General features: G+C 40.6%; 1 protein-coding gene across 7 annotated transcripts in view; it reads right to left on the reverse strand.

Moving 5' to 3' along the window:
* DAB1 (DAB adaptor protein 1) overlaps positions 1–27,944 on the reverse strand; it is a 769,394-nt gene that overhangs the window by 334,538 nt on the left and 406,912 nt on the right. For 4 of the 7 annotated variants that reach the window (XM_069738100.1, XM_069738102.1, XM_069738105.1 and 1 more), the window contains exon 3: positions 12,654–12,716. The exons of the other annotated variants lie outside the window; for them this stretch is intronic. The gene's annotated coding sequence lies outside the window, so the exon portion shown is untranslated. The remainder of the gene's footprint in view (positions 1–12,653; positions 12,717–27,944) is intronic. 7 annotated transcript variants of the gene reach the window in all.

The raw sequence follows: 27,944 nt of genomic DNA on the forward strand, positions 1-27,944 counted from the left end.
TTTTCAACTTTAATCACATTTTATTTCTAATTGTACTGTACATATGATGCGTGTCTACTTTTACAATATCTTTTTATACTTCTGTAAACACTGCCTACCTTTTAGGAGTAAAATATATAAAATGTCTTGCTTTTTCTCTCCTTGCTCTACAACGCACTGTCACGTCCTCTGAAGTGAATTACGCTACTAATTTGGGTGGGCTCCAGACCCGTTATTAATTAAGAAATCGGAGCTGGTGGCAGCGGATTTGTCCTGTGCGTTTGGGAGGCTTTGTAGCAACGGATGGAGTTGACGATTATTGTTCCCGCCTAAGTGGGAGTAGATATATTGCCCTTACTGTAGCATGCCCATTAGCCAGTACAAAGTAAGGCAGCCTTTCTGGGGACTAAATAATATCCTAGGTGCAGTACCCTGACTGACCTGACTGACCTGAGGGTAAGGGGGGGAGGGGGGGCGCCAGAGAGCTGCAAGTTCCAAACTGGAACTGGGAAGTGGGATATAGATAAATCCCCTTCAGAAAAGAACTGGGGCAACCAAAACAACCCCAGTTCATGACAAATTGGTGAGAGCGGCGGGGATGATAAAGGTATCCTCCCAGTGAACCGTGACAGTATGACTGGTATAATCTGGGCATCTTCTGTATATAATTATATATGTACAGCTGGTATAACCTGGGTATCTCCTGTTTATAATTATATATGTACAACTGGTATAACCTGGGCATCTCCTATATATAACTATATATGTACAGCTGGTATAACCCGGGCATCTTCTGAATATAATTATATACTATATGTACAGCTGGTATATCCTGGGTGTCTCTTATATACAAGTATATGTGTACAGCTGGTATAACCTGGGTATCCTTTGTATATAATTAAACAGGTTAAGCTGGTATAAGTTATACATGTTATTTAGTGATATGGATCATGCACGCATGGGCATCTTCTGTATACATACACATTCACACACTTATCAATAATATATATTTCATTATTTTCAACTTATAGGTTTCTGCATGGAATGACCAGTATAAAGCCTTTGGTTCCCTCAGCATTACAGTTATTTCATGATTAATTATTTCTTCTTTTTCTCTGTCCGGATATAATATGTTTCTGAATTGTATATTGTAGATTAAGAAAACTTTATGTTTTAACATTGGCATTAATCAATTCTAAATCTATTTATAAATGAGAATTCAATAATTACTTGTACAGATAATCTACCTTGACTTCTCAAATATGCCCATAACAAATGTTCTAAATCCAATTACATTCTGCATAATGAATGATTAATGAATAATCGCCGTCTATTACCTCATGGCTGCTGCCTACAGAACAGGTCTGATTACCACATTTTGTTGATATATTGTTTTCATACTGTAATTATTTGATGCATATGCATGAGATTAGCTTAAGGTCCTAATTGCTAATATAATTTAAACTCAAGAGGCAAGAATATAAAATGGTTGTTATTAAAAGTCTCAATTACATTCATAAGTTTAATAGAATCGCTGTAAATCTTGCATGCCCTAATGACTTGTACAGAGAATCCTAGGTGCAAAGCCGAGCCAGGTCTGAGAACTGAGCAAGATACTTTAGGCAGGGCTAAAAACTGCACTTAATTAACCATAGAGGCAACGGCTGGCACGAGCCTAAGGCGGCAGAATATAGTCCGGCGACAAATAACTCGTTTTTCACAATTAATTTACTCCTTCAAAAAATGTTATAGATACCTAAACACATAATTTATATATTCATATGATACCTAGGGAAATTTTTATATATGGCCCTGTATTCTAAAGTCAAAAAGAGGATTGTCTGTGCATAGTGTAAAAACAGAAGAGTCGAAGAAAAAAAGGCTTAGGTTGCTAATTTTTCTTATTAAACAGTATCTGATGGTGACAGTCTATTTTAATTACGTAGGGGCAGTATTATAGTAATTATACTCTAATAAATAGGGGCTGAATTATAGTAGTTATATTCTTGTACATAGGGGCAGTATTATAGTAGTTATATTCTTGTACATAGGGGCAGTATTATAGTAGTTATATTCTTGTACATAGGAGCAGTATTATAGTAGTTATATTCTTGTACATAGGAGCAGTATTATAGTAGTTATATTCTTGTACATAGGAGCAGTATTATAGTAGTTATATTCTTGTACATAGGGGCAGTATTATAGTAGTTATATTCTTGTACATAGGAGCAGTATTATAGTAGTTATATTCTTGTACATAGGAGCAGTATTATAGTAGTTATATTCTTGTACATAGGAGCAGTATTATAGTAGTTATATTCTTGTACATAGGAGCAGTATTATAGTAGTTATATTCTTGTACATAGGGGTCAGTATTATAGTAGTTATATTTTTGCACATAGGAGCAGTATTATAGTAGTTATATTCTTGTACATAGGGGCAGTATTATAGTAGTTATATTTTTGTACATAGGAGCAGTATTATAGTAGTTATATTCTTGTACATAGGGGCAGTATTATAGTAGTTATATTTTTGTACATAGGAGCAGTATTATAGTAGTATATAATTGTCTAAGGGTTTTTCCGTCTGTCTGTCTGTCTTTCTGTCTGATTGTCCTGGAAATCCCGCGTCTCTGATTGGTCGAGGCCGCCAGGCCTCGACCAATCAGCGACGGGCACAGTATCGACGTAGATGTCATAATGGTTGCCATGGCGACGATGATGTCATAAAGGTTGCCTCAACCAATCAGCGACGGGCACAGTCTGCCGCGAATTCTGGAATCATCATTGTCCATATACTACGGGGACATGCATATTCTAGAACTAGATTGTGGCCCGATTCTAACGCATAGGGTATTCTAGAATATGCATGTCCCCATAGTATATGGTCAATGATGATTACAGAATTCGCGGCAGACTGTGCCCGTCGCTGATTGGTCGAGGCAACCTTTATGACATCATCGTCGCCATGGCAACCATTATGACATCTACGTCGATACTGTGCCCGTCGCTGAATCAGAAACGTGGGATTTCTACGTCCTTTATGACATCATCGTCGCTGTGCCTGGCGGCCTCGACCAATCAGAGACTCGGGATGTCTATGTCCTTTATGACATCATCGTCGCTGTGCCCGTCGCTGATTGGTCAAGGCCTGGCGGCCTCGACCAATCAGAGACGCGGGATTTCCAGGACAGACAGACAGAAAGACAGACAGACAGACGGAAAAACCCTTAGGCAATTATATATATAGACACCCGATGCGTTAGAATCGGGCCACAATCTAGTAGTAGTTATATTCTTGTACATAGGGAGCAGTATTATAGTAGTTATATTCTTGTACATAGGGGCAGTATTATAGTATTTATATTCTAGTACATAGGAGCAGTATTATAGTAGTTATATTCTTGTATATAGGAGCAGTATTATAGTAGTTATATTCTTGTACATAGGGGCAGTATTATAGTAGTTATATTCTTGTACATAGGGGGCAGTATTATAGTAGTTATATTCTTGTACATAGGGGCTGAATTATAGTAGTTATATTCTTGTACATAGGGACAGTATTATAGTAGTTATATTCTTGTACATATGGGCAGTATTATAGTAGTTATATTTTTGTACATAGGGGCAGTATTATAGTAGTTATATTCTTATACATAGGAGCAGTATTATAGTAGTAATATTCTTGTACATAGGGGCAGTATTATAGTAGTAATATTCTTGTACATAGGGGCAGTATTATAGTATCTATAGTCTTGTACATAGGAGCAGTATTATAGTAGTTATATTCTTGTATATATGAGCAGTATTATAGTAGTTATATTCTTGTACATAGGGGCAGTATTATAGTAGTAATATTCTTATACATAGGAGCAGTATTATAGTAGTAATATTCTTGTACATAGGGGCAGTATTATAGTAGCTATAGTCTTGTACATAGGAGCAGTATTATAGTAGTTATATTCTTGTACATAGGGGCAGTATTATAGTAGCAATATTCTTGTACATAGGGGCAGTATTATAGTAGCTATAGTCTTGTACATAGGAGCAGTATTATAGTAGTTATATTCTTGTATATATGAGCAGTATTATAGTAGTTATATTTTTCTACATAGGGGCAGTATTATAGTAGTTATATTTTTATACATAGGGGCAGTATTATAGTAGTTATATTCTTATACATAGGAGCAGTATTATAGTAGCTATAGTCTTGTACATAGGAGCAGTATTATAGTAGTTATATTCTTGTACATAGTGGCAGTATTATAGTAGCAATATTCTTGTACATAGGGGCAGTATTATAGTAGCTATAGTCTTGTACATAGGAGCAGTATTATAGTAGTTATATTCTTGTATATATGAGCAGTATTATAGTAGTTATATTTTTGTACATAGGGGCAGTATTATAGTAGTTATATTTTTGTACATAGGGGCAGTATCATAGTAGTTATATTCTTATACATAGGAGCAGTATTATAGTAGCTATAGTCTTGTACATAGGAGCAGTATTATAGTAGTTATATTCTTGTACATAGGAGCAGTATTATAGTAGTTATATCCTTGTATATAGGAGCAGTATTATAGTAGTAATATTCTTGTACATAGGGGCAGTATTATAGTAGTAATATTCTTGTACATAGGGGCAGTATTATAGTAGCTATAGTCTTGTACATAGGAGCAGTATTATAGTAGTTATATTCTTGTATATATGAGCAGTATTATAGTAGTTATATTTTTGTACATAGGGGCAGTATTATAGTAGTTATATTCTTACACATAGGAGCAGTATTATAGTAGTAATATTCTTGTACATAGGGGCAGTATTATAGTAGCTATAGTCTTGTACATAGGAGCAGTATTATAGTAGTTATATTCTTGTATATATGAGCAGTATTATAGTAGTTATATTTTTGTACATAGGGGCAGTATTATAGTAGTTATATTCTTATACATAGGAGCAGTATTATAGTAGTAATATTTTGTACATAGGGGCAGTATTATAGTAGCTATAGTCTTGTACATAGGAGCAGTATTATAGTAGTTATATTCTTGTACATAGGGGCAGTATTATAGTAGTTATATTCTTGTACATAGGGGCAGTATTATAGTAGTAATATTTTGTACATAGGGGCAGTATTATAGTAGCTATAGTCTTGTACATAGGAGCAGTATTATAGTAGTTATATTCTTGTACATAGGAGCAGTATTATAGTAGTTATATTCTTGTACATAGGGGCAGTATTATAGTAGTAATATTTTGTACATAGGGGCAGTATTATAGTAGCTATAGTCTTGTACATAGGAGCAGTATTATAGTAGTTATATTCTTGTACATAGGAGCAGTATTATAGTAGTTATATTCTTGTACATAGGAGCAGTATTATAGTAGTAATATTTTGTACATAGGAGCAGTATTATAGTAGCTATAGTCTTGTACATAGGAGCAGTATTATAGTAGTTATATTCTTGTACATAGGTGGCAGTATTATAGTAGTTATATTCTTGTACATAGGGGCAGTATTATAGTAGTTATATTCTTGTACATAGGGGCAGTATTATAGTAGTTATATACTTGTACATAGGAGCAGTATTATCTATATACATAATTGTCTAAGGGTCACTTCCGTCTGTCTGTCCATCCTTCTGTCACGGTTATTCGTTCGCTGATTGGTCTCGGCAGCTGCATGTCATGGCTGCCGCGACCAATCAGCGACGGCCACAGTCCGATTAGTCCCTCCCCTACTCCCCTGCACTCACTGCCCGGCGCCCGCATAGTCCCCTCCGCTCACCGCTCACACAGGGTTAATGGCAGTGGTAATGGCCCGCGGTGTAACGCACTCCGTTACCGCTGCTATTAACCCTGTGTGTCCCCAACTATTTAATATTGATGCTGCCTATGCAGCATCAATAGTAAAAATATGTCTCCCGGGATCGCTCCATTGTAAGCAGCAGTTTCCGGTCCCAGCGCTGGTGTGCGACAAGGACCTGCCGTGACGTCACGGTCATGTGACCGCGACGTCATCATAGGTCCTGCTCACACCAGCCCTAGGACCGCAAGCTGCCGCTTGCAATGTTGCGGTCCCAGGAGCGTGGCGAGGAGCGGGAAAGGCGGTGGATGGTAAGTATAGCAGGACTTCAACGGGCTATAGGTGAGTATATGTTTATTTATTTTTTTTGAGTCTCTATACTACGTTGGTCTGTGCTGGGCAATATACTTCTTGGCTCTGCTATATACTATGTGGCTCTGCTATATACTACGTGACTGGGCAATATACTACGTGGGCTCTGCTATATACTTCGTGGCTGGGCAATATACTACGTGACTGGGCAACATACCGTACTACGTGGGCTGTGCTATATACTATGTGGCTGGGCAATACGTGACTGGGCAATATACTACGTGGCTGGGCAATATACTATGTCACTGGGCAATATACTACGTGGACATGCATATTCTAGAATACCCGATGCGTTAGAATCGGGCCACCATCTAGTAGTAGTTATATTCTTGTACATAGGAGCAGTATTATAGTAGTTATATTCTTGTACATAGGAGCAGTATTATAGTAGTTATATTCTTGTATATAGGAGCAGTATTATAGTAGTTATATTCTTGTATATAGGAGCAGTATTATAGTAGTTATATTCTTGTACATAGGGGCATTATTATAGTAGTTATATTCTTGTATATAGGAGCAGTATTATAGTAGTTATATTCTTGTACATAGGAGCAGTATTATAGTAGTTATATTCTTGTACATAGAAGCAGTATTATAGTAGTTATATTCTTGTACATAGGAGCAGTATTATAGTAGTTATATTCTTGTATATAGGGGCAGTATTATAGTAGTTATATTCTTGTACATAGGGGGCAGTATTATAGTAGTTATATTCTTGTACATAGGAGCAGTATTATAGTAGTTATATTCTTGTACATAGGGGCTGTATTATAGTAGTTATATTCTTGTACATAGGAGCAGTATTATAGTAGTTATATTCTTGTACATAGGGGGCAGTATTATAGTAGTTATATTCTTGTATATAGGGGGCAGTATTATACTAGTTATATTCTTGTACATAGGAGAAGTATTATAGTAGTTATATTCTTGTACATAGGGGCAGTATTATAGTAGTTATATTCTTGTACATAGGAGCAGTATTATAGTAGTTATATTCTTGTACATAGGGGCAGTATTATAGTAGTTATATTCTTGTACATAGGAGCAGTATTATAGTAGTTATATTCTTGTATATAGGGGCAGTATTATAGTAGTTATATTCTTGTACATAGGGGCTGTATTATAGTAGTTATATTCTTGTACATAGGAGCAGTATTATAGTAGTTATATTCTTGTACATAGGGGGCAGTATTATAGTAGTTATATTCTAGTACATAGGAGCAGTATTATAGTAGTTACTAGATGGTGGCCCGATTCTAACGCATCGGGTATTCTAGAATATGTATTTATGTATGTATATAGCAGCCACATAGTATATAGCACAGGCCACGTAGTATATAGGAGCCATGTAGTATATAGCAGACAAATACTATGCTGCCTGTGCTATATAATATGTGGCTGCTATATACATACATATTGTAGAATACCCGATGCGTTAATACAGGCCACGCAATATATAACACAGCCACGTACTATATTACACAGCCCACGCAGTATATAGCAGCCACGCAGTATATAACACAGGCGATGTAGAATATAACACAGCCCACGCAGTATATTGCACAGCCCACGGAGTATGTCACACAGCCCACATAGTATATAACACTGCCTATGTAGTATATAGCAGCCACGCAGTATCTAAGGCTACTTTCACACTAGCGTTGTTTGGCCTCCGTCGCAATGCGTCGTTTTGCAGAAAAAACGCATCCTGCAAAGTTGTCTGCAGGATGCATTTTTTCTCCATAGGCTTGTATTAGCGACGCATTGCGACGCATTGCCACACGTCGCAACCGTCGTGCGACGGTTGCGTCGTGTTGTGTCGGACCGTCGGCACTAAAAAACGTTGCTTGTAACGTTTTTTGGTGCGTCGTGTCCGCCATTTCTAACCGCGCATGTGCGGTCGGAACTCCACCCCCTCCTCCCCACAACTCACAATGGGGCAGTGGATGCGTTGTAATAATGCATCTGCTGCCACCGTTGTGCAGCGTTGAGACAGGATGCGACGTACTGCGACGGGCCGACGCTAGTGTGAAAGTAGCCTAATACAGCCCACGTAGTATACAGCAGTGTGGGCACCATATCCCTGTTAAAAAAATAATTAAAGTAAAAAATAGTTATATACTCACCCCTGGGATCCACCGAAGCTCTGTCGATACGCGCGCGGCTGCCGCTATCTTCCGTTCCCAGGATGCATTGCGAAATTACCCAGATGACTTAGCGGTCTCGCGAGAGTAGTATTATAGTAGTTATATTCTTGTACATAGGGGCAGTATTATAGTAGTTATATTCTTGTACATAGGGGCAGTATTATAGTAGTTATATTCTTGTATATAGGGGGCAGTATTATAGTAGTTATATTCTTGTACATGGGGCAGTATAATAGTAGTTATATTCTTGTACATAGGGGCAGTATTATAGTAGTTATATTCTTGTACATAGGGGCAGTATTATAGTAGTTATATTCTTGTACATAGGGGGCAGTATTATAGTAGTTATATTCTTGTACATAGGGGCAGTATTATAGTAGTTATATTCTTGTACATAGGAGCAGTATTATAGTAGTTATATTCTTGTACATAGGGGGCAGTATTATAGTAGTTATATTCTTGTACATAGGGGCAGTATTATAGTAGTTATATTCTTGTACATAGGGAGCAGTATTATAGTAGTTATATTCTTGCACATAGGGAGCAGTATTATAGTAGTTATATTCATGTACATAGGGGCAGTATTATAGTAGTTATATTCTTGTACATGGGGCAGTATTATAGTAGTTATATTCTTGTACATAGGGAGCAGTATTATAGTAGTTACGGTATATTCTTGCACATAGGGGGCAGTGTTATAAAAGATATATTCTTGTACTTAGTTGGCAGTATTATATCACTTATACTTTGGGGCAGTATTCTGTTACTTTGATGTTATTTTCTTTAGCATTACTTAGCGCTCCTTTGACAATCTCATTGCTATTTCATGTCATTTGCTCCTCTTTTTGGTCTCGTAAACCTCTCACGACACAATACTGTAAAGCTTTCAATCCCTTAAAGCTGAGCAGAGGGTTGAGGCAATTGGCTTTGGTGCACACAGTAGCTTAGAGAACATCTGTGAGATTTAATAAGAAAAGTAGCGCTCGTCTCTGTGCTGCATTTATGGAACAAATCAAACAAGAGCAGCATTTTATTACGTTTCTGGTGAGAGCGGCACACAGGGACAAACATTGTCCAAATCCGAAATAAAAGAGATTCCAACTTCTCAGCAGTTTTCTCTTAGTCAGAACAAATCCCTAAAGATATATTCTGTTCTCTTACACACCGGATTTGACAAGAAATGCATGTTCTCGCTCAGAAAATAGCAAAGCCGCATGTAGAGTTATGGTTTACCACTGCAGGACAGAAAAACATTGACATTGTTGGTTTTCGTATCCTCCCGGGTTGGGTTTCTAAACTCCCGATACAAGGATTTCTTGGTCTTTTGTGACCAGCCGTGCATTGGAGTGAGACCACAGGTTCTTTTTTTTCAATAGTTTCTTTTTTTTTAAGCGTTGAGTTCTACTTTATGTTGATGATGGTTGGAGTTGTGGTGTCTTCATATCAACTGGGCCCCTTTTCTGGGGATCGCTGATGGTCTCAGCGGTCCGACAACCTACTAATCACCTATTCTATGGATATAAAACTCATTCCATCTCCTTTGTGAATTGATATTATGTACAGATGACCCAAAAAAAATCATTTGCACTACCCTGGTCCAGCGGCCATGTCTGTAGTCCAAGGCTGCCGGACCAGGACCCTGGGGACAGCCTACTTTCAGCTGGGATCCTTGGTCCCACCATAATGCCATCTTGGTGACATCACACATGCATGGGGACTACTAATATAAAAAAGGCACTGAGAATTCTGGCAGGTAGGAGACAGACAAAAGGACTCTGTTCCAGCAGCTATGGACTAGGGATCATGCAAATATTTTGTATCATCTCTTACATTTTCTTGAGAAAAATAAACAATCCTAAAGCAAAGGATGAACAGGGTCCTCGTTTTTGGCATGAATAAGCGTAGGTTCCAGTTTGCCTCCATTCTCCAGGCCCTTCCCACATACATCAAGATCTAAGCCCTTTATTTCCAAGTGCCCCTTGCCAGTCGTTTGGCCGACTTTCGCGGTGCCAATTCCCCTGATAAGTGGCATTTGTAAGGCTAGAGCCGGCTGATTCCCTAATCTCTGGCCATCATTACAAGTGCCAGCTATGGGAGTCGCCCAATGATACAATGTATCTTAGAGAAGTAAACATAAAATCCAACTTTCCTTTTTGTAATTCTTCTGCCGCATTCTGTTCTGTGACTCCCCGGGATTTTAATGATCCTCAATAAACCTATGGATTTTATTGCTCGTCCTCGGTGCTTCATTGTCAGCGGAGCTCTGCCACTTTCTGCCAAAGTAAATGATGACACGGACAGCGAGATTCTGATGGGCACAATCCGGCTACAGAATAATAATAGATACATTACTGGTTCGGAGTTACGCTCTTACTGACATTTCTTACTGATATTTCTGCATTTTCTTAAGGACGACAGCTGTATGCTGAAAATCCGAATACTAGATTGTCAGAAAGGGCAGTAAAATGTGATCAGCGCCAGCCTTATATGTACTAGGGGCCGTATTAAAGGGGTTGTCCACTACCTTAAATGAATTAGTCTTCCCTGTAAATAAAAAAAACAATACAAAACATATGCTCACCTTCCCTTCCAGCGATGTTGGCGTTGGGTATAACAGGGCCCGGCATCCAATCAGCAGCTGCTATTAGGCTCTTGTGTTTCATAAGCAGAAAAAGTGAGAGCGCAACAGTCTAATAACAACTGATTGGCTGCAGGGCTCACGTGGTACAACCATGGCATGTGAACCCTGACAGAACCACGCTGTAGCAGCACCTGTGCAAAAAGGGAGCATTTTCTTTATCTTTTATTTTACTACTATTACTTTATTTAAAAACAGGTTGTCCAGGAAGTAGACAACCCGTTTAACCTGCCATCACTTGTATTTCACAGATACGGTATGTATAAAGCTGTACTGGCATTCTGTGCCAGCATCCAACTGAAAAGGACACAAGAGAGGAGTGGCTTGTTAGATATTAGCCAATCAGCATTGCTCATTATGCTCCTCCCTCCAGTTATGTTCAGTTGGATGCTGACACATCATGAAGCTTCATTGTATGGCCATTGTGAACATATTCTAGTTTTTCATTTGAAGGAACAAACTGTTATCTCATAACTGAAGTCAATTATGTATCACGGAGCGTTAATGTGCAGGAAAAGGTAAGCAGACAACCAGGAACTGATCTGGTGAACCACATCTTGTTATGGCAATGGAATAAACCAACGTTCAGATTAACCTTGCAATTGTTGGAGCAGTCACCTCTGCAAATTGCGGACATCCATGTGCAGCGATGTCCGCACCACGTACCTCCGCAGGAGAGGAGCGCCACTGAAACTAGCGCAATGCAAATGGACAAGATAAGTGCATGCTCCAGTCTTCCTCACTGCAGAACATTGCTCAGATGCCCTCACACATTGACTTTCACTGATCACTTTGCTTCTTCCTGCGCGGCCCAACTTCACATAGAACGGAGTCGTGATCTCGGCTTCCCGGACCCTGGGAGTGGGATTCGGCTACTGTGCAATCAGAGACATAATTGCAGTAGTAAATTGTGCACTCTTATGTCACACCTCAATGTGCAATATTAAGGTTACTGTAAACTCCTTGTATTTCCATATTTTGAGGCAAGTTAACCCTTACAAGGATAGCAGACAATCCTCCATGGAACGGGTTCTCCCATGTTAAGGACTTATTGAAACAATGGTGCTAGTGGAAATGCCATTGACATCTATGATGGGTTTACACTGAAAGTTCGGAAATCTCTGACCCATCATACTGGATTTTTCAATGACAGTAACTTTTTTCGCTAACTTGAGTGCTGTTGCTAAACTACAACTCCTGGCAGATCCTGATGGCATCCAGTTGACTTGGCATGCTAGGAGTTGTAGTTTTGCACCAGTATGAGAGCCCTCGGTTGGAGGCCATTGCTCTGCCGGTAGGTGACGCTGATTCTCTGCTCTTGGGTGCATACTATTACTGGAGAAGCGATGGTCACTGCCCCACCGAGTCTAATGGATTGTCACCCAGACGGCGCTGATGATGGAAACGTGTCATTTAGCATCAGCATAAAACCTAATTATGTCCCTTTATTTTTTTATGACATTATTAATACTTAGTTGCAGCCCGTGCATCAATGCAGGAATCTTTGCAGGAAAGCCTCGCTAATGTGGCGTCTTCCCCTACATTTGGCTCAGCGTGAAAGCACTAAAACTGCCCGGCCGCCCCTTAATGGGCACATGCGCCACATCGCCTCACAGGCTCGGCAAGTCAATATCAATAAACATAAGTAAAAAAGCAATATTGTGTCTAAAAGTAATTTGCAGTTGAAGAAGAAAAGAAGGAGAATGGATACCAGGGGAAGAGCGCGCATTCCGTCTAGAAGAAGAGCCGCTTCGCGCTCACCATGACTTCTTCACTGGTTAAAGGAAAGAAATGTTATTAATGCGGAGGACTAGATACAAACACATCAATACTGAGCAAATTACATCATGTCTTTACAGATTTTTACCATTTCTTGCTCTTTAGAATAAAAAAAAAATCACATTGTAATATATATATATATATATTCCCGACCAAAATGTTATCCCTATTAAAAAGGTTGTTTTCAACCAGATGGGAATATCTGCTGGGGTCCGACTGCACCAATCCCCAGAAACAATGCCCTGTTAGGATGAAGCCGGGGTTGGACATCGACCTCCGCTCCACTTATTGTCTATGGGACAGCCAAATATAGCTCAGCGATGTGCGGGGCCATTTCCGGCAATCTCATAAACAATAAACGGAGCGTTGGTGATTGTAAGTGACTACCACACTATTCTAATCAGGCATTTCACATCTCTGTTTACGGAACCAATGGAATTTCCCATTGGAGATGAAGGAGTCTCCTAAAATACATTTCAGACAGGTTTGCTACAAATTGAATGGAAGGTTAAAATTGGCACAAAAAAAATCTAATTTACTATTATTATTATTATTCTTTATTATTGCACTATTTATTCCATGGCGCTTTACATGTGAGGAGGAGTATATATAATATAAACAAGTACAATAATCTTAAACAATACAAGTCACAACTGGTACAGGAGGAGAGAGGACCCTGCCCGCGAGGGCTCACAATCTACAAGGGATGGGTGAGGATACAGGAGGAGAGAGGACCCTGCCCGCGAAGGCTCACAATCTACAAGGGATGGGTGAGAATACAGTAGGTGAGGGTAGAGCTGGTCGTGCAGCGGTTTGGTCGATCGGTGGTTACTGCAGGTTGTAGGCTTGTCGGAAGAGGTGGGTCTTCAGGTTCTTTCTGGAAGGTTTCGATGGTCGGTGAGAGTCTGATGTGTTGTGGTAGAGGGTTCCAGAGTAGGGGTGATATGCGAGAGAAATCTTGTATACGATTGTGGGAAGAGGAGATAAGAGGGGAGTAGAGAAGGAGATCTTGTGAGGATCGGAGGTTGCGTGTAGGTAAGTACCGGGAGACGAGGTCACAGATGTATGGAGGAGACAGGTTGTGGATGGCTTTGTACGTCATGGTTAGGGTTTTGTAGTGGAGTCTTTGGGTAATGGGGAGCCAGTGAAGGGATTGACAGAGGGGAGAGGCCGGGGAATAGCGGGGGGACAGGTGGATTAGTCGGACAGCAGAGTTTAGAATAGATTGGAGGGGTGCAAGAGTGTTAAAGAGGAAACCTCAAAGAAAAAGGTGGCACTAGTCAAGGTAGGAGATGATAAGGGCATGGACTAGGGTTTTTACAGATTGTTGATTAACATATGTGCAGATCCAGGAAATATTTTTGAGTTCAAGTCGGCAGAAGTGGAAAGGGCTTGGAAGTGTGGTGTGAAGGAGAGATTAGATTCCAGAGTTACCCCGAGGCAGAGAGCTTGTGGGACTATGGAAAAGGGGCAGCCATTGACTTTAATGGATAGGCCTGTTGGGAGGTTGAGTAGGATGGGGAAAAGATGATGAATTCTGTTTTACACATGTTAAGTTTTTGAAATCTAGCATAGAAGAAGGATGTAATAGCGGACAGACATTGTGAGATTCTGGTTAGTAGGGAGGTGATGTTGGTTCCATAGAGGTAGATCTTTGTGTCATCAGCATAGAGGTGACTCTGCAAGCCGTGAAAGTATGAGCTCTCCCGAGCCAAAGGTGGAGATAGAGAAGAGCAGGGGTCCTTGAACAGAACCTTTGGGGAAATGGACTGAAAAGCCATTTATTATGATCTGAGGTCTTTCCACACTCCAAAATATATTAAAACGAATGGCTTGGAAAGGTTAAAAAAATAGTAAAAAATTATACTCGCCTTTCCAAGGCTGACCCCTAACCCGCTCTGACATAACGTAATCTAAACACAGCAGTGATCAGAGCTAGCGCCAGTCACTGCTGTTATCGGCAGATGCCGGCTGTATAACACAGACGGTATCTGCGGCAAGTGGAACAGGTTTTCCTCCTATAACAGCACATGCATGGAAGCTGTCACTTAGGAGTCAGGGGCGGTCCTGTTTAGTGATTTACATCCTCCCCTGAATGATGCACGCGCTGTATGGGTCCATCCACCGGACAGAAAGTGCAAGAGTTAAAATAAGTTACATACAAGTAGTATGGAATCTTTTCCAATTATTGTATCAATCTGATAATTCCATGCTGTTTTACAGCAGAACGGCACAAATATATGACAAGTTCAGATTAACCCACAGTGTTCTTTCAACAGATACTTCAAATATTACAACATCACAAAAAGTCACTAAATAAAAAATTACTCCATACAAGAAATAACTTCTAGATACATTTTCAGGAAAAGTTATCAATACTGCTTCTCTCAAGGAGCCTTAAATCACCGCAGGTTAGAAAATTCTCAGCTCAAGACAGATAATAAAATGAAAAATTATGTTCCGCTACTTCCTCAACCTCGTAAAATGAGGATTCGGTTGTAAGAGCAATAAAAGATGAATTGTACATTTAGAATAAAGGGTAATTAGATGGACTTAGATCCCATAAGTCATTTTATCACACTTTTTTTTAGAGACCCTAAAGTCCATTTTACACAGTTGGGTGGGAGGATGAAGTGATCTGTCAGCAGGTAAGATGTGCGGGATTAGGGGGCTTGAAGGACGGATGAGAGACTAGAATTAGGAACGTTAAATCATCCACTGAAACATTCACAGCATTTTACAGATTTTACTATCTTTTTGTCTTGGGAAAATTTGGCTCCGTTGGCAACTGTCCCTATAGACAGAAATGAAAATACTACAATACTGCCCCCCTTGTACAAGAATATAACTACTATAATACTGTCCCTATGTACAAGAATATAACTACTATAATACTGCCCTTATGTACAAGAATATAACTACTATAATACTGCCCCTATGTACAAGAATATAACTACTATAATACTGCCCTTATGTACAAGAATATAACTACTATAATACTGCTCCTATGTACAAGAATATAACTACTATAATACTGCCCTTATGTACAAGAATATAACTACTATAATACTGCCCCTATGTACAAGAATATAACTACTATAATACTGCCTCCTATGTACAAGAATATAACTACTATAATACTGCCCTTATGTACAAGAATATAACTACTATAATACTGCCCCTATGTACAAGAATATAACTACTATAATACTGCCCCTATGTACAAGAATATAACTACTATAATACTGCCCCTATGTACAAGAATATAACTACTATAATACTGCTCCTATGTACAAGAATATAATTACTATAATACTGCTCCTATGTACAAGAATATAACTACTATAATACTGCCCCTATGTACAAGAATATAACTACTACTAGATTGTGGCCCGATTCTAACGCATCGGGTATTCTAGAATATGCATGTCCCCGTAGTATATGGACAATGATGATTCCAGAATTCGCGGCAGACTGTGCCCGTCGCTGATTGGTCGAGGCAACCTTTATGACATCATCATCGCCATGGCAACCATGATGACATCTCCGTCGATACTGTGCCCATCGCTGATTGGTCGAGGCGAATTCGCGGCAGACTGTGCTTGTCGCTGATTGGTCGAGGCAACCTTTATGACATCATCGTCGCCATGCTGTGCCCGTCGCCTGGCGGCCTCGACCAATCAGAGACGCGCTGATTGGTCGAGGCAACCTTTATGACATCATCGTCGCCATGGCAACCATTATGACATCTACGTCGATACTGTGCCCGTCGCTGAATCAGAAACGTGAGATGTCTATGTCCTTTATGACATCATCATCGCTGTGCCCGTTGCTGATTGGTCGAGGCCTGGCGGCCTCGACCAATCAGACGCGGGATTTCTACGTCCTTTATGACATCATCGTCGCTGTGCCCGTTGCTGATAGGTCGAGGCCTGGCGGCCTCGACCAATCAGAGACGCGGGATTTCTACGTCGATGCTGTGCCGGTCTCTGATTGGTCGAGGCCTGGCGGCCTCGACCAATCAGAGAGCCGGGATTTCCAGGACAGACAGACAGACAGACAGACAGACAGACAGAAAGACAGACAGACAGACAGACGGAAAAACCCTTAGACAATTATATATATAGATAATACTGCTCTTATGAACAAGAATATAACTACTATAATACTGCCCCTATGTACAAGAATATAACTACTATAATACTGCTCTTATGTACAAGAATATAACTACTATAATACTGCCCCTATGTACAAGAATATAACTACTATAATACTGCTCCTATGTACAAGAATATAACTTCTATAATACTGCCTCTATGTACAAGAATATAACTCCTATAATACTGCCCCTATGTACAAGAATATAACTACTATAATACTGCCCCTATGTACAAGAATATAACTACTATAATACTGCTCCTACGTACAAGAATATAACTTCTATAATACTGCCTCTATGTACAAGAATATAACTCCTATAATACTGCCCCTACGTACAAGAATATAACTACTATAATACTGCCCCTATGTACAAGAATATAACTACTATAATACTGCCCTTATGTACAAGAATATAACTACTATAATACTGCCCCTATGTACAAGAATATAACTACTATAATACTGCCCTTATGTACAAGAATATAACTACTATAATACTGCCCCTATGTACAAGAATATAACTACTATAATACTGCCCTTATGTACAAGAATATAACTACTATAATACTGCCCCTATGTACAAGAATATAACTACTATAATACTGCTCTTATGTACAAGAATATAACTACTATAATACTGCCCCTATGTACAAGAATATAACTACTATAATACTGCTCTTATGTACAAGAATATAACTACTATAATACTGCCCATATGCACAAGAATATAACTACTATAATACTGCCCCTATGTACAAGAATATAACTACTATAATACTGCCCCTATGTACAAGAATATAACTACTATAATACTGCTCTTATGTACAAGAATATAACTACTATAATACTGCCCCTATGTACAAGAATATAACTACTATAATACTGCTCCTATGTACAAGAATATAACTTCTATAATACTGCCTCTATGTACAAGAATATAACTCCTATAATACTGCCCCTACGTACAAGAATATAACTACTATAATACTGCCCCTATGTACAAGAATATAACTACTATAATACTGCCCCTATGTACAAGAATATAACTACTATAATACTGCTCTTATGTACAAGAATATAACTACTATAATACTGCTCCTATGTACAAGAATATAACTACTATAATACTGCTCCTATGTACAAGAATATAACTACTATAATACTGCCCCTATGTACAAGACTACTATAATACTGTCCCTATGTACAAGAATATAACTACTATAATACTGCCCCTATACATATTGCCCATTTACAATAGGTGATGTCACAGCTCACCTCCTCCTTCCCCTTTAGCCAGATTGGAGCATGCCCAGTTTATACTTATGTGCATTCAGAGTTTGATCGAGAGTATCGCTGCTACAGGAAGAAGGAGTGTGATATTAGGCCTAGTGGCCACTGTGAAAATTTGAAAATGTTTTTTGCTATTCTTTACTTATAGATAGTAATACAGTACGGAAAAAAAACTAGCAAAATGATATTAACATATACTTAACATGATAACTTGATGTAAACAGTAGGGCCTGTTCTGTTTCTTTCTGTTTTTGTAACTTCCAAATGGAATATTTAATAAACTTCATAAAATTCTGTAACCCTACGAAACTAGCCTCAGCAGCGTTATATCTGACCTCATTTATCTGCCTAGTAGAACATTGCTCAGATGCCTGGATCTAGTTTATCCTACAGATTAGACTGGTTTCCATGAAGACACATGAATCTCCCTCAGTCACATCACATAATAAAGTATCTCATACTACCCTTATTGAAAAAAAATGACAAAGTATGGGATTGACAAATCTACGGTTAGGCGGATTCATAACTGGCTCAGTGATTGGACCCAAAGAGTGGTCATATATGGCTGCACATCCATTTGGAAGAAAGTTTCAGGTGGGGACACAAGGCTCTGTCCTGGGTCTGAGCATCAGATTTTTGTACATTCATCTATCTTATTGTGAATTTTATCTCATGATCCTTCCAGGCCAGGTCCATCCTGGTGGAATATCAGAGCTTTGCCTTATGCTCTCACCCATTTAGTCATCTCCTTCTGCAGCTCCCTCTCCCCTCTCACAGCACGCAGTCTCAGAAGATATACTGCAGCTTTATCTCCCCCCTCCTTGTCTTATTATAGCACTGTAGACCATTTTTTGAGTTAGGAGGTTTTTGAACATTTACACAGCGGTGGAAAAGACCAACGCTGTATCAATCTCATATTTATATCCTACTAGATTGTGGCCCGATTCTAACGCATCGGGTATTCTAGAATATGCATGTCCCCGTAGTATATGGACAATGATGATTCCAGAATTCGCGGCACACTGTGCCCGTCGCTGATTGGTCGAGGCAACTTTTATGACATCATCGTCGCCATGGCAACCATTATGACATCTACGTCGATACTATGCCCGTCGCTGAATCAGAAACGTGAGATGTCTACGTCCTTTATGACATCATCGTCGCTGTGCCCGTTGCTGATTGGTCGAGGCCGCCTGGCGGCCTCGACCAATCAGACGCGGGATTTCTACATCCTTTATGACATCATCGTCGCTGTGCCCTTTGCTGATTGGTCGAGGCCTCGCGGCCTCGACCAATCAGAGACGCGGGATTTCTACGTCGATGCTGTGCCGGTCTCTGATTGGTCTAACGCATCGGGTATTCTAGAATATGCATGTCCCCGTAGTATATGGACAATGATGATTCCAGAATTCGCGGCACACTGTGCCCGTCGCTGATTGGTCGAGGCAACCTTTATGACATCATCGTCGCCATGGCAACCATTATGACATCTACATCGATACTGTGCCCGTCGCTGAATCAGAAACGTGAGATGTCTACGTCCTTTATGACATCATCGTCGCTGTGCCCGTTGCTGATTGGTCGAGGCCTGGCGGCCTCGACCAATCAGAGACGCGGGATTTCTACGTCGATGCTGTGCCGGTCTCTGGTCAAGGCCGCCAGGCCTACGCTAGATTGTGGCCCGATTCTAACGCATCGGGTATTCTAGAATATGCATGCCCCCGTAGTATATGGACAATGATGATTCCAGAATTCGTGGCAGACTGTGCCCGTCGCTGATTGGTCGAGGCAACCTTTATGACATCATCGTCGCCATGGCAACCATTATGACATCATCGTCGCTGTGCCCGTTGCTGATTGGTCGAGGCCTGGCGGCCTCGACCAATCAGACGCAGGATGTCTACGTCCTTTATGACATCATCGTCGCTGTGCCCGTTGCTGATTGGTCGAGGCCGCCAGGCCTCGACCAATCAGAGACGTGGGATTTCTACGTCGATGCTGTGCCGGCCTCGACCAATCAGAGAGCCGGGATTTCCAGGACAGACAGACAGACAGACAGACAGACGGAAAAACCCTTAGACAATTATATACATAGACTAGATTGTGGCCCGATTCTAACGCCTCGGGTATTCTAGAATATGCATATCCCCGTAGTATATGGACAATGATGATTCCAGAATTCGCGGCAGACTGTGCTCGTCGCTGATTGGTCGAGGCAACCTTTATGACATCGTCGCCATGGCAACCATTATGAGATCATCGTCGCTGTGCCCGTTGCTGATTGGTCGAGGCCTGGCGGCCTCGACCAATCAGAGACGCGGGATTTCTACGTCGATGCTGTGCCGGTCTCTGATTGGTCGAGGCCGCCAGGAGCCGGGATTTCCAGGACAGACAGACAGACAGACAGACAGACGGAAAAACCCTTAGACAATTATATATATAGATTAATACAAAGTATATATTAACATTTATAAAGTTAAAAAAAAAACACATTCAATATTTTGTACTCTCAGTAGAGAATGACTAATATTTGCATAATTGTGTCGTGAACGAGAGGCGCTGACTCTTGTCGCAAATTATCTAAGTACGTGAAAGATGAAGGCCAGATGCATAAGAGCTTCATTAAGTGTTACGTTGGGTCATTCACACAGTGATTAGACAGGTGGCAGGAGCACTAAACGACTGCAGCAAAAAAAGCGAGATCCGTAAAAACGACCGCAGCCGCTGCCTACGGCTCAAGCTGAGCAGCTCACGACCGGCGTATAACTAGGGATCAGCAATTTTTTTAAATTTGAATTTATCAGTTTCATCAAATTTTCTTGAAAAAAAACTTGAAAAAGTTTCATTTATTGCTTATCGGTTTGTGAATCCCAAAACCGCAAGATGGGTGTAACACTCTGAGGTCTCCTAGGACTGTAGCCAGCCCACTTAAAATTTGAACGCAAACACACTGTCATAGTGATATCAATGTGACCTCATCGTACACGGATACGGTAAATGAATGGTAACCGTTCCTCGGTGCCGAGCTGTCACACCATCTGTAGTGTTTAGTTTGCGTGGTTACGGCATTCTCTGCCTATCTCTTTTGCTGAGCTGTCCCATCCTCTCCACTATCCAGATTCACCACTCATTTACTGACATGCAAATACTGAATCGTTAGCATTAGAAACTATTTTGTTTATATCAAAATGCCAAGATTCAACCACAGTTAAAGGGGTTGTTGGGTTCATGCCCTTTAAAATCAGATCAATCGCATTTTAATGAAGCGACCCCTTGAAGATAGACAGTTTCCAGGTCGCTCCGCTGCCAGGACCCCCAGGGATTAACTGTAATGTATGAGAGTACTCGGCAGCAAGAGTTCAATTATCCTGCAGTGCCTCCACAGGTGAACTGAAGCATTACACGTATCACACTGAAATCAATGGGCAAATCCATGTAGCACGCAAAATGTGCTGAGTCCTCCAGAGACAAATAATCTCTTTTAAATATGCTTATTTTGACCTTAGATGAAGATTCTAGAGAAGAGGACGCCCCACTATTAAAGGGGTCTTTTCCTATGAAAACACACAGGAACGGTCATCCATTAAATACAGAGCTTCAGCTTGTTGGTGGCACTTCCCTCAAAATCCAGAATCCCCCTGTCTAACGTCATTAAATACTAATAGGGTACATATAAACGCTTTAAAACACAATTTATCTTTTTGGCGGCTCCTTTTCCAAACTGGGACCCTCCACATCATTGTCTTAGAGTTTACATCAGTCAATCACAAGGTTAGCAGAAATGATTTAGGGGCTTTAATCCCCCTTACAGTCAAATATCTAAAAAGATAAAGATTGAACTCCCCCCCAAAAAATTGACTCCACCATGAAGGCGTCATAGGGAAAAGATGGCGACGGGTCCACTCCATGTAATATTATTATTATCATCCTTAGCTCCATACATTTTATTCCGTCACTTCAGGCACTTTTCGTTTCATTTTTTTTTTTTCACGCTCTTTGCAGAAAGTTAGGCAAATTTTTGCTGCTTCTAGAAATATCGCTTTATGTTTGTGGCAAACTCAAAGACAAAGCACTAAGCAAATTGGACGTTTGGACTTTCCGCAATAGTTTTTACTGTCATTAATGTGAAAGCTTGAGGCAATGAATGGCTGATAGAACTAATATTCATACATTGAATTAACTCGGAGTCACATTACATTAGCAGAGTTAATGCTAATGTAAATCGCCCGGCTTTCTCCAAACGCGGAGGATTCGGTGGCAGCCGGCGCGGCTAATGCCTCCTTTAAATACTGATATTAGCTGTAAGAGTCAGGATTTACCGTGATAGACACATCATTTGTGTCACTGTAAAGGAAACGGGGTGAATTATGAGGGACTTTGGGAACGTTCTCCACCAGCTCCACACGGATCTCGCAGCCATTGTTCATGTTAAGAGGAACTGATTAAGGCTGAATTGTTCACTGTCTCTCTGCTCATTCATATCCATTATGCATCTCCACTGTGCAAATTGTATCTCACTTGTCACGTCAAGCACAAGGTCTTAGAAGGAATCAACGAGAGTTCCAGGGTTCTCCATGTTGGATTGACTATGCCCCAAAATGGCCTAACACCTTCGCGGCTCATAGATGTAGCATACCATGAAATAAGTTTTCTATACATAGACATTGGTGGGAGATCAACCATAAATGTGCCACCGATGACCAGAAGTCAAGGTCGGAGAGATGACCTTGGATAATTACGAAAACAAAATGGCAGAGGTTCTATAAAAGTCCTCCGGTACGTTGTGTCCTGTAGGCTCTGTTTGGATGTGTCCTGAGTCTAATTTGTCAGATCAAACCGACTTCCATAGTCAGGATTGGTGCTAAAGTCTCTTCTCGGAGGCTTCCTAGTTTAGGCTTTTTAACCCCCATGCAGGGATCTGGACTTCACCACCGGGCCCCCTAGGTTGTGTCCATGGAGTAGCTACAGAGACGTGAAGTAATCTAAATAAAAACACACCAAAAAAAAAAAAAAAAAAAAAAAAATCGGCAAAAGGACAAAATCTGATCCTAATACAATGTCAGACGAAGACAGGTGAGACTTCATGCGGTCAACCAGTTTCAAGGGAAACAATAAAACAAGTCTGGCAGTTCGGGGATTAAACCGGTTGGGGCCTCCATAGATTGATCAGGAGAATGGTGATGAAGTCAGCCATGTCACCACGCAGAGAAGCAAACGATATTGTACAATACGGTAATGTCCCCAAAAATATAACGTTCCAACATGCCCCTTGATTGGGCAGCTGATCGGCTCCTGTTCTTGGCCAGGCATCTGACCTAATTGGCCCTTAGAAGTTTCAATCAATCATTCTTGTGTTTTGTCAGCGCCACTGCCGGGGGGGAAGACGCTGCGGCATTTGACGGGGGCGATCTGTAAGTTTGTGATACCTTATGTTTTTACTAAAAATAGTCTGTAGTCAACCAGTTTCTATCCCAGAAAAAAAGTAACGTGGCACTGTTAGTGGAAAAAGTGGAACTACTGTTTTCTAATTTTGCTTCCACTTTTTTATTGTGATTGCTGGGGGTCACATTAGTGAGACCCTTGAGTACTGTTATTTTCCTAACCGTATGTCATCATGTCTATAGAGGATCCAAGGGGTAACAATTCTCCTTGCAAAGACTGACATGTCAAGCCTGAAATGCCAAGGTGAGGAGACTTTAAAGCAGAGGAGAATTGCAAGGATTAAAAGTCTCTGCACCTTGGCATGTCAGGCATGACATGTCACTCTCCACGAGGAAAAAAGTCACCCTTTGAGTCCAAGTCAAACGCCTCTCACACAGCCAAACCAGATCTCACACTTTGCACTGACGAGGGGCAGTACCCCGAAACAGAGTGTCTGCAAATTGAGATTTTAGTTTTGGCTTTTATCCTAAGTCATGTGACAAGGCTCGTTGGAGAGTCGATATTGACTGTTAGGATTGATACTTACTATAGTTGGCGGTAGAGTTTTAGTCGTCTTCCTCTCTGTAGAGACAATTTGCATGTCTATACAGACACATCACATTTCAGTTAAAAGATTACAAATTTCAATGGAGTCACCAAAGCAGAAAAACATTTCCAAAACATGCTCTGTCCCCAAACTCTACTTGAAGGAAATTTATCTGCCTCTCTCTATGGACACCTTTGACACAGTCAAATTGATTTTTCTACAGTATATGCATTGTTACTTTTAGTTAATAAGTTTGCATGAAGTTTCAGTTTGCAATTTTCATTCCTTCATTCACTTTGACTCTCAAATCTCAGATTTCTCTCTTGTGGGAGTGTCTCTCCTAGTAATATAGGCTGGATGTGAGGTCTGTGTGTCTCTCCTAGTAATATAGGCTGGATGTGAGGTATGTGTGTCTTTCCCAGTAATATAGGCTGGATGTGAGGTCTATGTGTCTCTCCTAGTAATATAGGCTGGATGTGAGGTCTGTATGTCTCTCCTAGTAATATAGGCTGGATGTGTGATCTGTGTGTCTCTACTAGTAATATAGGCTGGATGTGAGGTCTGTATATCTCTCCCAGTAATATAGGCTGGAAGTGAGGTCTGCGTGTCTATCCCAGTAATATAGGCTGGATGTGAGATCTGTGTGTCCCTCCCAGTAATATAGGCTGGATGTGAGATCTGTGTGTCCCTCCCAGTAATATAGGCTGAATGTGAGCTCTGTGTGTCTCTTCCAGTAATATAGGCTGGATGTGAGGTCTGCGTGTCTCTCCCAGTAATATAGGCTAGATGTGAGGTCTGCGTGTCTCTCCCAGTAATATAGGCTGGATGTGAGGTATCTGTGTGTCTCTCCCAGTAATATAGGCTGGATGTGAGCTCTGTGTGTCTCTCCCAGTAATACAGGTCCTTCTCAAAAAATTAGCATATAGTGTTAAATTTCATTATTTACCATAATGTAATGATTACAATTAAACTTTCATATATTATAGATTCATTATCCACCAACTGAAATTTGTCAGGTCTTTTATTGTTTTAATACTGATGATTTTGGCATACAACTCCTGATAACCCAAAAAACCTGTCTCAATAAATTAGCATATTTCACCCATCCAATCAAATAAAAGTGTTTTTTAATAACAAACAAAAAAACCATCAAATAATAATGTTCAGTTATGCACTCAATACTTGGTCGGGAATTCTTTGGCAGAAATGACTGCTTCAATGCGGCGTGGCATGGAGGCAATCAGCCTGTGACACTGCTGAGATGTTATGGAGGCCCAGGATGCTTCAATAGCGGCCTTAAGCTCATCCAGAGTGTTGGGTCTTGCGTCTCTCAACTTTCTCTTCACAATGTCCCACAGATTCTCTATGGGGTTCAGGTCAGGAGAGTTGGCAGGCCAATTGAGCACAGTAATACCATGGTCAGTAAACCATTTACCAGTGGTTTTGGCACTGTGAGCAGGTGCCAGGTCGTGCTGAAAAATGAAATCTTCATCTCCATAAAGCATTTCAGCCGATGGAAGCATGAAGTGCTCCAAAATCTCCTGATAGCTAGCTGCATTGACCCTGCCCTTGATGAAACACAGTGGACCAACACCAGCAGCTGACATGGCACCCCACACCATCACTGACTGTGGGTACTTGACACTGGACTTCAGGCATTTTGGCATTTCCTTCTCCCCAGTCTTCCTCCAGACTCTGGCACCTTGATTTCCGAATGACATGCAAAATTTGCTTTCATCAGAAAAAAGTACTTGGGACCACTTAGCAACAGTCCAGTGCTGCTTCTCTGTAGCCCAGGTCAGGCGCCTCTGCCGCTGTTTATGGTTCAAAAGTGGCTTTACCTGGGGAATGCGGCACCTGTAGCCCATTTCCTGCACACGCCTGTGCACGGTGGCTCTGGATGTTTCCACACCAGACTCAGTCCACTGCTTCCTCAGGTTCCCCAAGGTCTGGAATCGGTCCTTCTCCACAATCTTCCTCAGGGTCCGGTCTCCTCTTCTCGTTGTACAGCGTTTTCTGCCACATTGTTTCCTTCCAACAGACTTACCATTGAGGTGACTTGATACAGCACTCTGGGAACAGCCTATTTCTTGAGAAATTTCTTTCTGGGTCTTACCCTCTTGCTTGAGGGTGTCAATGATGGCCTTCTTGACATCTGTCAGGTCGCTAGTCTTACCCATGATGGGGGTTTTGAGTAATGAACCAGGCAGGGAGTTTATAAAAGCCTCAGGTATCTTTTGCATGTGTTTAGAGTTAATTAGTTGATTCAGAAAATTAGGGTAATAGGTCGTTTAGAGAACCTTTTCTTGATATGCTAATTTATTGAGACAGGTTTTTTGGGTTATCAGGAGTTGTATGCCAAAATCATCAGTATTAAAACAATAAAAGACCTGACAAATTTCAGTTGGTGGATAATGAATCTATAATATATGAAAGTTTAATTGTAATCATTACATTATGGTAAATAATGAAATTTAACACTATATGCTAATTTTTTGAGAAGGACCTGTATAGGCTGGATGTGAGGTCTGTGTGTCTCTTCCAGTAATATAGGCTGGATGTGAGGTCTGTGTGTCTCTTCCAGTAATATAGGCTGGATGTGTGGTCTGCGTGTCTCTACCATTAATATAGGCTGAACGTGAGCTCTGTGTGTCTCTCCTAGTAATATAGGCTGGATGTGAGCTCTGTGTGTCTCTACTAGTAATATAGGCTGGATGTGAGGTCTGTGTGTCTCTCTCAGTAATAGCTGGATGTGAGGTGTCTGTGTCTCTCCTAGTAATATAGGCTGGATGTGAGGTATGAGTGTCTTTCCCAGTAATATAGGCTGGATGTGAGGTCTGTGTGTCTCTCCCAGTAATATAGGCTGGATGTGAGATCTGTGCATCTGTCCTAGTAATATTGACTGGATGTGAGGTCTGTATGTTTCTCCCAGTAATATAGGCTGAACGTGAGCTCTGTGTGTCTCTCCTAGTAATATAGGCTGAACGTGAGCTCTGTGTGTCTCTCCTAGTAATATAGGCTGGATGTGAGCTCTGTGTGTCTCTACTAGTAATATAGGCTGGATGTGAGGTCTGTGTGTCTCTCTCAGTAATAGCTGGATGTGAGGTGTCTGTGTCTCTCCTAGTAATATAGGCTGGATGTGAGGTATGAGTGTCTCTCCCAGTAATATAGGCTGGATGTGAGGTCTGTGTGTCTCTCCCAGTAATATAGGCTGGATGTGAGATCTGTGCATCTGTCCTAGTAATATTGACTGGATGTGAGGTCTGTATGTTTCTCCCAGTAATATAGGCTGGATGTGAGGTCCGTGTGTCTCCCAGTAATATAGACTGGATGTAAGCTATGTGTATCTCTACCAGTAATATAGCCTGGATTTGAGCTCTGCATGTCACCATAGTACTGCTCCCTTCACTATCTTCTATCATCACAGCTTCTATCCTGCACTCATTTCCTCTTTATGGTCTTTCTTCCTTATTTGTCGGTTTCCTCTGCCCTCTCTGAGACTGTAGATACTTTCTACTCTGTCAATGCCATGGAGATCTGTGGAGATCCCTCCCTGCTTCTATCATTAATGCTGAAGAAAAAGAGAGAGTTAATCCTAGAGAGCTGTCAAACGAGCTTTGATGGATTTGTGACATTTTTGCAAAGCACTTTTCTAAATAAAGGACTTAAAGACATTCCGCAGCAGCAAATGGTAGAAAAGTATTAATGAAAACTATTGAGAAAGATGCTTAATTTTCTATTTAGGATGCCAATGAATAAAAGAAAGTCTGATGAATGATTTACATAGACTTTAATTTATGTTGT

Source organism: Ranitomeya imitator, chromosome 8, assembly GCF_032444005.1.
Source record: "Ranitomeya imitator isolate aRanImi1 chromosome 8, aRanImi1.pri, whole genome shotgun sequence".
NCBI classification, from domain to species: Eukaryota; Metazoa; Chordata; class Amphibia; order Anura; family Dendrobatidae; genus Ranitomeya; species Ranitomeya imitator.